Genomic DNA, 12,790 nt, shown 5'->3' with positions numbered 1-12,790 from the left:
AGTCTGCTTGCAGCTGAATCTGCCATTTTAATTCCTTTAATTCTAATTGCAGTCCCCATGGTTGCTTGTCATTTATAAGTACATGGTCAATAATAATAAAGTAGAACTTATGGCTTGGAAATTCCATAATATGTTTAGATAAGGCATTATTTATGTTGAATTTTCTTATGGCATATTCATGCTCATAAATTCTTTGGCTAATCTTTCTCTCTGTTTTTCCTATATAAAATGCAGTGCATGAACTGCAGTGTGCCAGGTAGTCCACTGCTTTAGAGTTACAATTGTACTTTCCTTTTAACTCATACTTATAATTTCTTATAGTGAAATTATCTGTTTCTCTTATTTTGTTACACCATGTACATGCACCACATTTAAACATTCCACATTTATTATTTTAGGCAATAGCTTGTCCTTTCTTTAACAAATCTTTAAAGCTCAAGTCTTTTTATATACAATGACTGGTTTGTCACCTACATGTTGTCTAACATAAGGGTCATTTAACAAGATGGTCCAGTGTTTCTATAATATGGAAATTAAGAACTTATGATCCACACTAAAAGTAATAACTAAAGCTTTTGTATAGTCTGTTTTTTGACACTATCATGTGTCACATTACACTCATTTCTATCTTGCAAAGGAGAAATGGAAAGTTCTTCCTCTGTTGCTAAACTAATAAGTTGATCATTGCTTCTTGAAATGGGTTTAAAAAAATCTCATTATTTTACTTTGTACTTCTTGAACTAAATCATCTAGTAGGTCAACTGGGTAGGTTCGTTGAATAAACATAAATCGTAATGCATTGCATTCATGAACAAATTCTTCCACTTTAGAAACCATTCGAGCCACCCTAACTTACTGAGCTTTGACCACAGATTTTTTTCTGATGATACGTATGGGAGTTGCTAAAATGCAGGAATGAGTTGGAATATGTTTGCTTCCTGTATATATTAACAGCATATTTATTACATGTATAATCTTTAAATAAATGTACATCCAAACTATCCATATGTTCAGTATTAATTTTCCATGTGAATTTTAAAAATGTAGTTGTATTAATACATGATAGGAATTCTTCCAGTAGACTCATAGGTCCATTCCATATTATACTTATGTCATCTTGGAACCTATGATAGGTTTTAAGGTGGATCCTGTACTTAGTATTAAATACAAAATTCTTCTCCCAATATTATTGTATTAGCATAGGTTCCCCCGCAAGGTGAGCCCATAGCTATACCTCTCTTCTGCAAGAAATATTTTTGGTCAGAACTAATGAAGTTGTTATTAAGTACCAATTCAAGAAGTTCTAAAATAAGTATTGTTGTTACATGCGGTACTTTAGGTTGTAACAGTATTTCATTAGTCCATTCTAGCCCTTCTTCCTTAGGTATTATGGTATATAAGTTATTGACATCTACAGTCACTAAGGTGTCATCTGGATCTAACTGAACTTCATTTACATTGGCTAAGAAAGTCCATGAATTTTTACAGATTTGAATTTTTTTCTGTAACTCTTTTTTCAGCTCATGGTCTACATATTGGGCACAGGCTGACATTATGGACTGTTTCCCATCTACTAGTGGTCTCATCAGAGGGTTGTTAATATTTTTATGAATTTTTGGGTTACCAAAGAAAACTGGTACCCTAGGAGATGTCACAGTTAAATAATTATACAATGAAATGTCTATTCTTTGTTCTACAAAAATGTCACTCAATTGGGATTGCATGTTCTTATATGCCCCATTTAATTGATTCAAGGACACTTCTTCATATACGTATCTGTATACAATAAATTCATCATTTTTTTCTGTGTATTTATCTATGCTTATTATTACAGCCCCCCCCCCCCCAATCAGGTTTCATAACTCTTATGTTGGCATTTCGCAACTCTTTCAAAAGACATGCTTCCTGATAATTTAAATTTGAATTTAATCCAACTCTGTGTGAGTGTAAAGATTTTAAGTCAAGTTCATATATTTTTTCATACATATGAAGTTTGGGGTAGATGGGGGGTTGAATATAGAGCTAATGTTATACATATTGCTTCAATTATTGTTTAACACCTCTTTGATACAATAATGAAAAATTAAGCTTTCTTAGATATAGCTTCAAATCAATCATAGTGTTAGTATAATTAAAGTATTTTGTTGGTACAAAAGTCATTGCTTTTGCAAGCAAGTTGGCTGTGCATGAATTGATATTCAAATCAGAATAATTATATATACTAAAATCAGCATGAACATTTTTTATGATAGAAAACTTTGTGTCCTCATTTCTGTTCTCATTAAACACACAAACCCCTGGCTTCAAGAAGCTTGGCGCAAGGACGGTTTTAGCCTTGTGCTGAGTGACTTCACTACAGACGGCGCAGCAGCGCTATATGAATATGTATGAGGGCATGCCGCTGCAACCTCAACGTGCACAGGAAACGTGTGCGAGTGCAGGGTTGTGTGTACAAGTGCTCAACAGAGACGTAAACATGCCCTGACACTTGCAAAACCTACTATGCCTACTAGTAGAGCTCATCTCTAACAGTAAGTCAGTAATTCAGTGTCTGTGGATACCGAAATGTATGCTAAGCATACAAGAGTGTCCATAAACAGTGAAATACACTTGAAGTACTAAACACACAAGCACGTAGTAGAATGATGAGTCCTGTCCCTAGAACTTTCACAATTAGATTCCCTGTCCCTGTGTCCCTATTATACGTTTGAATGCTGCAATATCGAAGGTGTAAGCAAAGCGCAGCATGTCTGCATGTCACTGCCCTCTGCCGAGCGTAGCTTACACATCATATTCATTCAAATAGAGAAAAACATACAGAATCAATATGTGTCAATAGTGTAGTGTTTAGAGCATCTGCTAACAAACAGGCATTCACGGTTCGAGCCCAACAATAGCACCTATCATTTTCCATGTGGAATGAATGTCATTTTGCTTTAAAACTGACATGAGTATCGCATGAGATATTTAACTTAAATATCATTCAAGCAAAGTGGCACTGTCAAAATGAATAAGGTACTAGTAAGCAGGTGTAAGCACAAATAAGCAGCAGTAAACACATATAGGTACCAGTAAGCAAGTCTGAGTACACATGCATGGGTCTAAGCAGTGCCCAGCATAGGAAATGTATATAAGTATATACAGACATATAATATATATATATATATATATATATATATATATATATATATATATATATATATATATATAAAGAGAGAATGACATAGCAATTATATACATCTATGAAGAAAGAACGACGTAACAATAAAGCATACAAAAGGAATGAGAAGGGAATCAACAGCAACCCCAGTTTTATATAGTGCTGTCAGCATATGTCATATCCAGCTGGGCAGGGATAAGCAAAGCACTGCTACTCACACCACAGGCAGGATATTACCAGTGGGAGTAGCATTGTTGATTTGCTAAGTCTACTTTACACACAGAGGGTAGTCCCTGGTAGGACTACCCAAAAATTATATAGACCATTTGGCCTTCTGACCACTACACAAGCAAGGGCAGGTATGTTCAAGGACTAATTGGTGGGAGAGCCTGAGAATACATGGGGTGGAACAACATACGTGTAGGGCTCCTAATGCTCTGGAGAGGGCAATGTGTGGAGGTGTGTCATGGCTGCGATAACAAGTGGACAATGGAAGGTATGCGTGCATTTTGAACACGGGTGGGGTGAAGGAACTATGGGTATGAAATTATGGAGCCAGGCGTGCCAGAGTTGGATGGCCTGGTTCTAATTAGACTGCTCTGTGGAGGTCAGCGAGTTCATTTTAGGTATTTATGCATACACACATGCAGACATCAATAAGTAGAAGTACATTCTCTGTAACACAGGTCTATATTAGATCACCGAATGCTTAAAAAAGTGAACGGTGATTAATCGACCCTATGTAAGTGAAAGCTTAAAATATTGAAGCAACAGAAACCCCAATTTTTTCCTAGGGAGAGAATGTGGTTGTCCGTTTTTGTTGCTTCGGTATTTTCAGTGCTGTGGTGGAAAGTTACGGGTTGGGATCAGGTAAGTGTGCGATTGTGTGGATGTGAGTGTTAGGGCGGGTAAGGTGAGTTAGGGTTAGGGCATGGGTTAGGTATGTGTGTGACTGTGTAGACGTGAGGATTAGGGCAGGTTAGGTGAGTTAGGGTTAGGGAGCGGGTGAGGTGAGTGTGCGATAGTGATGGACTTTAGGGTTAGGGTTTGGGTTAAGGTAAGTGGATAGTTAGTGGTGTGTATATAGTTTAGTCTAGGGCTAGGTGTCAGATTTTAGGTGTATGTGTGTGGATTGCTGTTTGTTTGGTGTGCTTATGTTGTGTGTATGTGTTTTGGAAAAAAATCGCTGTTTTGACAGTTCGAGATTGTAAGCGTTCGCTTACATAGGGTCGATTAATCACCATTTGCTTTTTTAAGCATTCTGTGATCTAATATAGACCCCTGTAACACATGCATTCCATTTGCAGACATAAATAACATGAATGTGTACTTACAAACCTCGACAGTAGATAGAATAATAGGCTGTGCAGAAAAAGGATGGAACGAAACTGCTAAAGAGCAGAAGTATGTACAATGTACAAAGTCAGTGCTGTGCTGACAACAAGCAAATGTGAGGACTTCCCCTCACATGGAATCATTCCTGTGATCTGTCTGCTACGGCAATGCCAATTACTAAACCGGTCTATTTGTAAAAGAAATATGCCGAACAAGTACATAATTAGTTTCTCATATGTAACGTGTGCATTACCACATAGTCATACATATTAATTAATTGTAGTGTCATGTTAATGGGAGTAAGGATGTAATGAAGTATAGAGTCTAATCTTGACATAAGCACATGCATGTCCCATGTGGGACAACCCATAAATTGCGAATAGTATTCTTTTTGTCGCTCACGTCACCAATGTTTGTGGACTAAACGTTTGGGAGTTTTGAGGATATGTGGAGTGAGTCAACTGATGGGATGGGTCTATAGCAGTAGGGAGTGGCCAATGTGTAGTGGTGTGGATACACTGCGAATCCGACTGGAGAATGGATGACAGCAGTGTTAGGGAGGCGTTGGGGTGTGTGTTTGGTGAACCAGGAGCCATGGGTATATGGGTATATATGCAAATGAAGCAGCACAGCAATAGTGCATTGGTTAGAGCAACCCCCTAATGAACAGACATTCCCGTACCGACTCCCACTGTATCACATACCAGATACCATCGGTAATCCGTACATGAACATATTGTGACACGTGTCCACTGTATAGCCCGCAAAATATCAATTAAAAGATAACTGGAGTGAAGTGTCAGTGTCATAATGAATAAGGCATTAGTAAGTAGGTCAAGCATATGTAAACACCAGTACGCATGTGTAAGTGCATTTGAGCGGGGTATGTATTGCTTTACACACACACACACACACACACACACACACACACACACACACACACACACACACACACACACACACACACACACACACACACACACACACACACACACACACACACACATACACACACAGATACACACACACACATATATATATATATATATATATATATATATATATATATATATATATATATATATATATAGATATAGATATATATATATATAGCAGACACACACACACACATATATATATATATATATATATATATATATATATATATATATATATGTGTGTGTGCGTAGATATACACAGATATACAGCTATGATAGGAAACAGCACACAAGAATGACATATGTTCACAGGCTATGCCAATGGAAGTGAGGAGCCCAAACATGAAACACGTAGCATGCCCTTCCACCCCCCCCCCCCCCAGCTGGACACGAGAAACATACACGCAAACAATGTAAAGAGTCCACTGCTCCCCAGACCACAGGCAGGATACAACCGGGGGAGTACACAGTGCACCCATGAATTCTAATCTTGGAACACAGACCGGAGTGTCCCTTGTGGGACACCCCAAAAATTGCCAAGACCAAAAGAAAATGCAAAATCGGCCATTTTGGCCATGGTGTATACAGACTCGGAATACAAGGGTGGGAAACCCTGATGACACATGGGCCGAGACAATTTTATGAAATGGGTCCCATGAAGTGGAGAGTGGGCAGTGTGTAGTGGTGCATCCAGAACAGACCAGGACCCAGAGTAAGGATGTGTGTTGTTGAGGAGGCGAGGGTGGGGGAACTATGGGTAGCTACTTTTGGGTCTAGGTGTGCATGTGTTGGCTGATGTGGGCCTATATGGACAGCCCTAGGGATGTAAGCGAATGTGTTCATTGGGCAGAGGCGTCACCCAACAAGCAGCCACACCCACTACGAGTCCCATGGCAGCAAAGTGTAATCTATATGGCAAGGAATGGAATAACCAGATGTAGACGTATATATGTAGCGGTATGTGTGTGTATATCTACCCATAGTGACATAGAGATAAGCCTCCCACTCTCCATAGTACAAATGTATACATACAGAGACAGAATACAGATATATACCCACATATAAATATATACATATGCAGACACCCGTAGACACATATGTTGTGATATATATATATATATATATATATATATATATATATATATATAGAGAGAGAGAGAGAGAGAGTGAGAGAGACAGCAAAATATAAATATACGTGTATGCATACATATACAGATATATCTGTATATAGTAATGTACATAGATATATATATATATATATATATATATATATATATATATATATATATATATACATATATATATATATATAGATGTGACTGTAAATATACACATGTATATAGCTAGGATATGATACTGCAGTTATGCGTAACATATGTTCACAGGCCATGCATATGGGGGTGAGGTGTTCAATAAACAAACGTGTAACACGTAGCATGAACCCCCACCCCCCCCAGCTAGGCCAGTGAGACATACAGACACACAATAAAGGTAAACACACCACTGCTTCCCAGACCACTGGCAGGATACTACCAGTCGGAGAGACCTGCCAGGTCTAATCCTGAAACCTGGACATCAATGTCCCTTGTGGGATACAAAAAATTAATGATCAGAGGCAGTCCCGGTAATGATTATCAAACCAGCCTGTAGATGTACACAGACCAGTAGGTTGTGCAAGTCTGATAACCAGTGGGTAGACACAACATACGAAATGTGTCCCAACACGGGGAGAGTGGGCAGTGTGTAGTGGTGTGTTTATACCCCACCTGCACCCACAGTAATGAGTGCTGTAGAGGAGTGGCAGGTGGGGGAACTATGGATATGCAATTATGGGCCTAGGCGTGCAGGTGTTGGCTGGCAAACTCATATTAGGACCGCCCTGGGGATGTAAGTAATATTCCAAAATGGGCATAGCTGACGCCCGTACCTATCAACCCCTAAGAGCACATCCACTGGACAGGACATAAACCACTGGGGGACCAAATAGGGACTGTACCTCTGAACTGTTCCCGATTTCCAGGGACGTCCCGGATTTCGACTCTGTTTCTAACTCTGCCTCACGTAATCCCTCCTAAAACTAGTGACATGTAGAGGAAAGGTGGTGAATTACACGTAATGAATAACAACAATTAAGAGTTATAAACATCATTTACCTAAGACAATGTGTATGAATTCATATGCTCTGAGTATGTCAATGTGTCAGGTTAATATCACCAATAATTTAAATGTGTCCCTGATGTTGTTATGCCATGTCCCTGATTCAGTTTGTATATTTCTCCAGTCGTATGAGAGGTCTGATAGGGACAGAAAGTACATATTCCACTGACAACCTTAGAAAGATGATAGAATATTAGGTATGTATTAGCATGACTCGGCTGAAGGATGTGGGTTCCAAAACCCAATTACTTGTTTGTATTGAAGAGTGTCAGTTCTCATGTATGAGCCAGATGGGTGCAGACTGTAAGAGGAACACACCAATGATATGAATCAAACTCTTGACAGGCCGCGGATTCCGTACAGTCGAATGGCATGCTGTCACCTAATGGACAGCCATTCCCGATACTGTAGGCATGTAATCTGATGTAATAGGCATCACAAGGTAATATTGTAGTCCTCACTCCCACACAGAGGCGTGAGTGGCAGATGCAAACACCAAATGCAGTGCAGTTGCAAGTGTGGGAGAAAGCATGTGTAAGCCTGTTTGGCCACCAGTATGCGAGTATTACACTGGTAAAGCAATGTAGAGGCTAACTGAGTGTAAAAAACTGTAACCAGATGTTAGCATTGCTTAGCACCACGCAAACCCACGCACACCCTCCCACAACTACTTTAATGTGCCTTAATCACACCGTATCCAATGGCCTTGTTCTGGCCAGCAACAAAATAAATGCCCTCTGCAAGGCTTGAAACCAGGACCCTGCACCCACAGCTATTGTGATTTACCACTAAGCCATGGCAAATATTCAGACATCAGACCTTCTCACAAACATATCCAGCACAGTCATTCAACAATATAGGAAATGTATTCCATCATGTAGATGTATGTGTGAGTGTTTATGGCCAGCATATAGATACATACATATATATAGATATATCAGGAACATCCCAGGTGACAACAAAGCATTACAAAGGAATGAAAAGGGAAACACCAGCATCGCCTGCATTATGTAGTCGTGTCATCCTATGTAATATCAAGAATCCCTCAAACAGACATGTGTCAGTCATACATGCAAACATTTGTACATTGGCCATATACATCACTCTGTGCATGTTATTTACACTAACGCAACAGTTCCTGTCCAATCATTATGTGAGAACAGTACTCCTGCAAGGTGTTGTGTGTGAAATCATCATCACGATAACGGTACATGGGGTAACCATAGAGGGACTGGTAGTGTTGTGTGTACAATGGGGTTGTCCGCATCACATGTACCTGGAAAATTTAAGAGTTATTTGCATACTAAGATCATGCACCTGTGAGACAGGGGTGAGGACAACTGGAGTATGTTGTGACGCATATTAAAAGGGTTACATGTGTCCAGTGGACACATGTGAAATGGACAGCTATGTATGGGGCAAATGTTGTTCTAGGAACCGATTGGCCTCCTGTTTCCGTAGGGTGGGAGTGGGATGTGGGGGAAGGAGAGTAGGTATGCACGTGGAGGATAGGTAGGGTAGGATGACAGATAAGACAGCATACAGGGTCATTATATGACACATGTGGGGGATACACCTCAGACAGGGAGGGGTGTTCGGCATTCCCAAGCCCATGAGCCCCTAGATGGAAACAGTGGGATGGAGGTCCCCAGCCATGGGCAGCCACCACTGTACCAAAACAGCTGCAGATGTGACAGTGCTAGGGGCTGTCTAGGAGGGGCAGCCTCACCCTGTAAATGTGACACTCTGCCCTTGAGCTGGCGTATCTGGCCTCGAAACCTGTTATTGAGCCCCCTGCATTCCACGTCTGGGACTGTACGACAGCGGACATTTCCCAGTCTGGACCTCCTCCCAGGGGGGACAAGCCCCATCCTCAGTTGCAGCACCACCAGAAGGCGGTGCAGAGCCAACAGAGGTGGAGGTCCAAGGCTGGGCCCCAGATGTGCTGGTGCCCGATGCCATGGCCAGCTGAAGTGGGACAGGAGGTTCTGGCGAGACCTCCAAACCCATACAGCCTATGGTGTTGCAGTTTAAACACAGTTATGGCTTAGTAATAGCCAACAGCATTCAGGATTACTTACAACAGCATACATAGATATGCCCATCAATCCAACACAACAGATGGTATACAGTTGCAGAGAGAGCACAACACATGCATATATACTGCATGACATCTATACAACGTGTAGAAGACTTGTGACAGCAGCTTTGAACAGTGGCCCATTATTGGCATGTCACCGAGAACCCCAGACAGTGCTTGTCATACCACTGTTTCATGTGACATATGTCCAGTCAGGGATGCGATGGCAGTAACTCATCACTATCACCATGTACTGGCTGCAATCCTCACACTATGCTCCTGCTGTTCACAGATGTGTGTTCAGTGAGTAACACAGGAAACAAATGGTTCCGCACACTGACCAGTCACCAGATGGCCCTACAGATGGGGGTCCCTCACAAACAGAGCACTGTCATGTCAGTTTTAAAACATGCAGAATAGCCATTACCACACACACCTTGTTAAACAGGCTGTTGTCTCAATGAAACATAGCAACACTTACATGCTGTAGTCATGTCTGGCACATCACCCTCCTGTCTTTAGGCTATTTCCCACTGTATATGTAGTTTGAGGAACATCCGGATATCATCTGTGATGCCGTTTACCAAACAATAGATCCAGGTACCACTCATAGTGACTGTCATGGGCAAACACCAACATGGTGTTCCTAGATATTGTACTGTGTTCTTCATGTAAATGGCTATGGGAACGACATCACAGCTGTTCCTCATGCAATCAGCTAGAGAAGGACTGCAATAGGTGCAGAGGCCATCACCCAAACATGACCATCACTTACAATAAACAAGCTGCTGCTGAGCAGGTCTACACTACCACATCCACCAGAGAGTGTGTGGGAAGGACAGACAGAGGCAAAGTACATCAGAGAAGGGCTTGGAGACTAAAGTCTAAGCAACGTCTGTCACACACCTACCAGTATAGGGGGTCAAACCCCTGACTGACTAGTCATTACTATTGCAAGTGTATGCAGTTACTCCATGTGCTACAAAGCTGACATGTTGGTGTGCCATAAGAACATATATGTGTGTTGGTGTGTGACATCTGCAACAGAGATATAGTAGACAGACATTAGGTGTAGAACACATGGCTGTCCACATGAACGAATGTAATTGTCACCACAGCCACACTCTCTAATGGACTATTATTGACACTCATTGCCAGGCCCACATATACACTCCCAAACCACTTAGTTTGCCACACTGCAGTAATGCACAGGTACTACATGCACCACAGGGGATACCCGGAGGTTCTATGGGCTAGGGCATGTGAACGTGTTTGACATCTGTCAGTATGCCAATGGGAGTTATACTGGAAGTGACTGTGGTTGGGAGCATCATACCCCCCCATGCAGATACAAGGTGCCAGTGCTGACATGCATGTGTGCATTGCTTCATGGGTGTGTAGTGGTTGGCTGTGCAAGATGGCTGTACAAGCCTGGGTGAGGGGTAATCCTTGGCATCTCGCCACCCGACAATGGTGTGCAGTGTGGTACAGGGGTGTAGTGTCTGCAATGTCCCACACAGATGGGTATTGTATGAACTGTCCTGACATCCTGGTTACCATTGCATATGGCCATAGCTTTGCAATGCATGCCATGTCTGTGTTTGCTAGTCCTTGACATGGACATTGCCTGGGATGTGCATGTCCCACAATAATGTACAGTGACATGTACAGGTGTACCTGGTTTGGCTGGCACATGTCGTGTACACAGACCGTTATCCTCTGATATGACAATACTGGCCTGGTGTGGCAGAACCTGCTTAGAGTCAGCAGGTTGACCCTGCACATGCATTGATAGCATGATACAGGTATTCCCTGGTGTCATTGGCATCGCTCCATACAGGGCACATGTGTAAGGCATTGTATGGCCTCTGTGGATCACATTTGATGGCACCACATATGTTGTAGGCATCCAGTGGGGAACAAAAGGAAGGCACATTGTCTGCAATGATATGCCTATTGTACTGCTGTGAAGGGTTCCATACCCTCTGCAGCCCAGTGCACTCACACCATGCCTACTATCTGTCATCAATGTGCAGGGCAAGTGTCTCTGTGTATGGCACATGGGTTCAGGACATATTCCGGGTAATAGTAGGGTTGCATAATTTGTTCACCAGGCCTTTTGCCAGATGTAGGGGTATGGCTTGCCAACACAGTCCCTTGGCTGGCTGATATCTGTACCCCTCATGAGGTGGACATTGTGACATATAAGACGGACACCATATAGGGAAACAAAAAAATCCACTCCATAACATATCCGGTGGTTAGACACTCACAGCCACCTCCACACATGCTCTGACAGTCAAACACACACACACCTGCCATGTTCTGGAATAGAACCCCTACCTAATTAGTATATCACACTGCAACATTATGCAGTTACAGCAAGCACTATGGAGATTACTAGGTTGCAGCAGTTCCAGAGGTGTATGTCTAGGTGGGTGACATCAGCAGGATTGCCAAAGGTGGTCATGTGAATTGTAAAGAGAGTGCATACTCTAAAAATCATTGTTTCTGTCTCAGGCAGACAGAGACACACACACACACACACACACACACAGTTGGTCTGTCTTGGAATAGAACTCCTACCCAACTAGTTTATCACACGACAGCAATAAGCAGTTATAGCACGCGCTACGTAGAATACAGGATTACAGTGGTCCTAGAGATGTATTCTTAAGTGGGTGACATCAGCAGGATTGCCAAAGGTGGTCATGTGAGTCGTAAAGAGTGTGCATACTCTAAAAAGCATTGTCCATGTCTCAGGCAGACAGAGACACACACACACAGTTGGTCTCCCTTGGGATAGAACCCCTATCTAACTAGTTTATCACACTACAGCAATACGCAGTTACAGCACATGCTACAGAGAATACTGGGTTACAGCAGTCCCAGAGGTGTATACGTAGGTGGGGGACATCAGCAGGATTGCCAAAGAAGGGCATTCCACGTGTACCATGGGTTGTACATGTCTGTTACCTGCGTGTACCCGCTGCTTACTGTCACAAAAACACAATTACACCTGCTTAAAAGTGTCTTCTACAGTCCTAACTGACAGTATCAACAAGGCTTGTAGGTCTCGAACCCTGGACCATGCAAACTGAGTTCACTGGATGTATCACT

This window comes from Protopterus annectens, chromosome 2.part1 (genome assembly GCF_019279795.1).
Source record: "Protopterus annectens isolate FY-2018-M chromosome 2.part1, PAN1.0, whole genome shotgun sequence".
NCBI lineage: Eukaryota > Metazoa > Chordata > Ceratodontiformes > Protopteridae > Protopterus > Protopterus annectens.
This window is presented reverse-complemented; position numbering follows the sequence as displayed.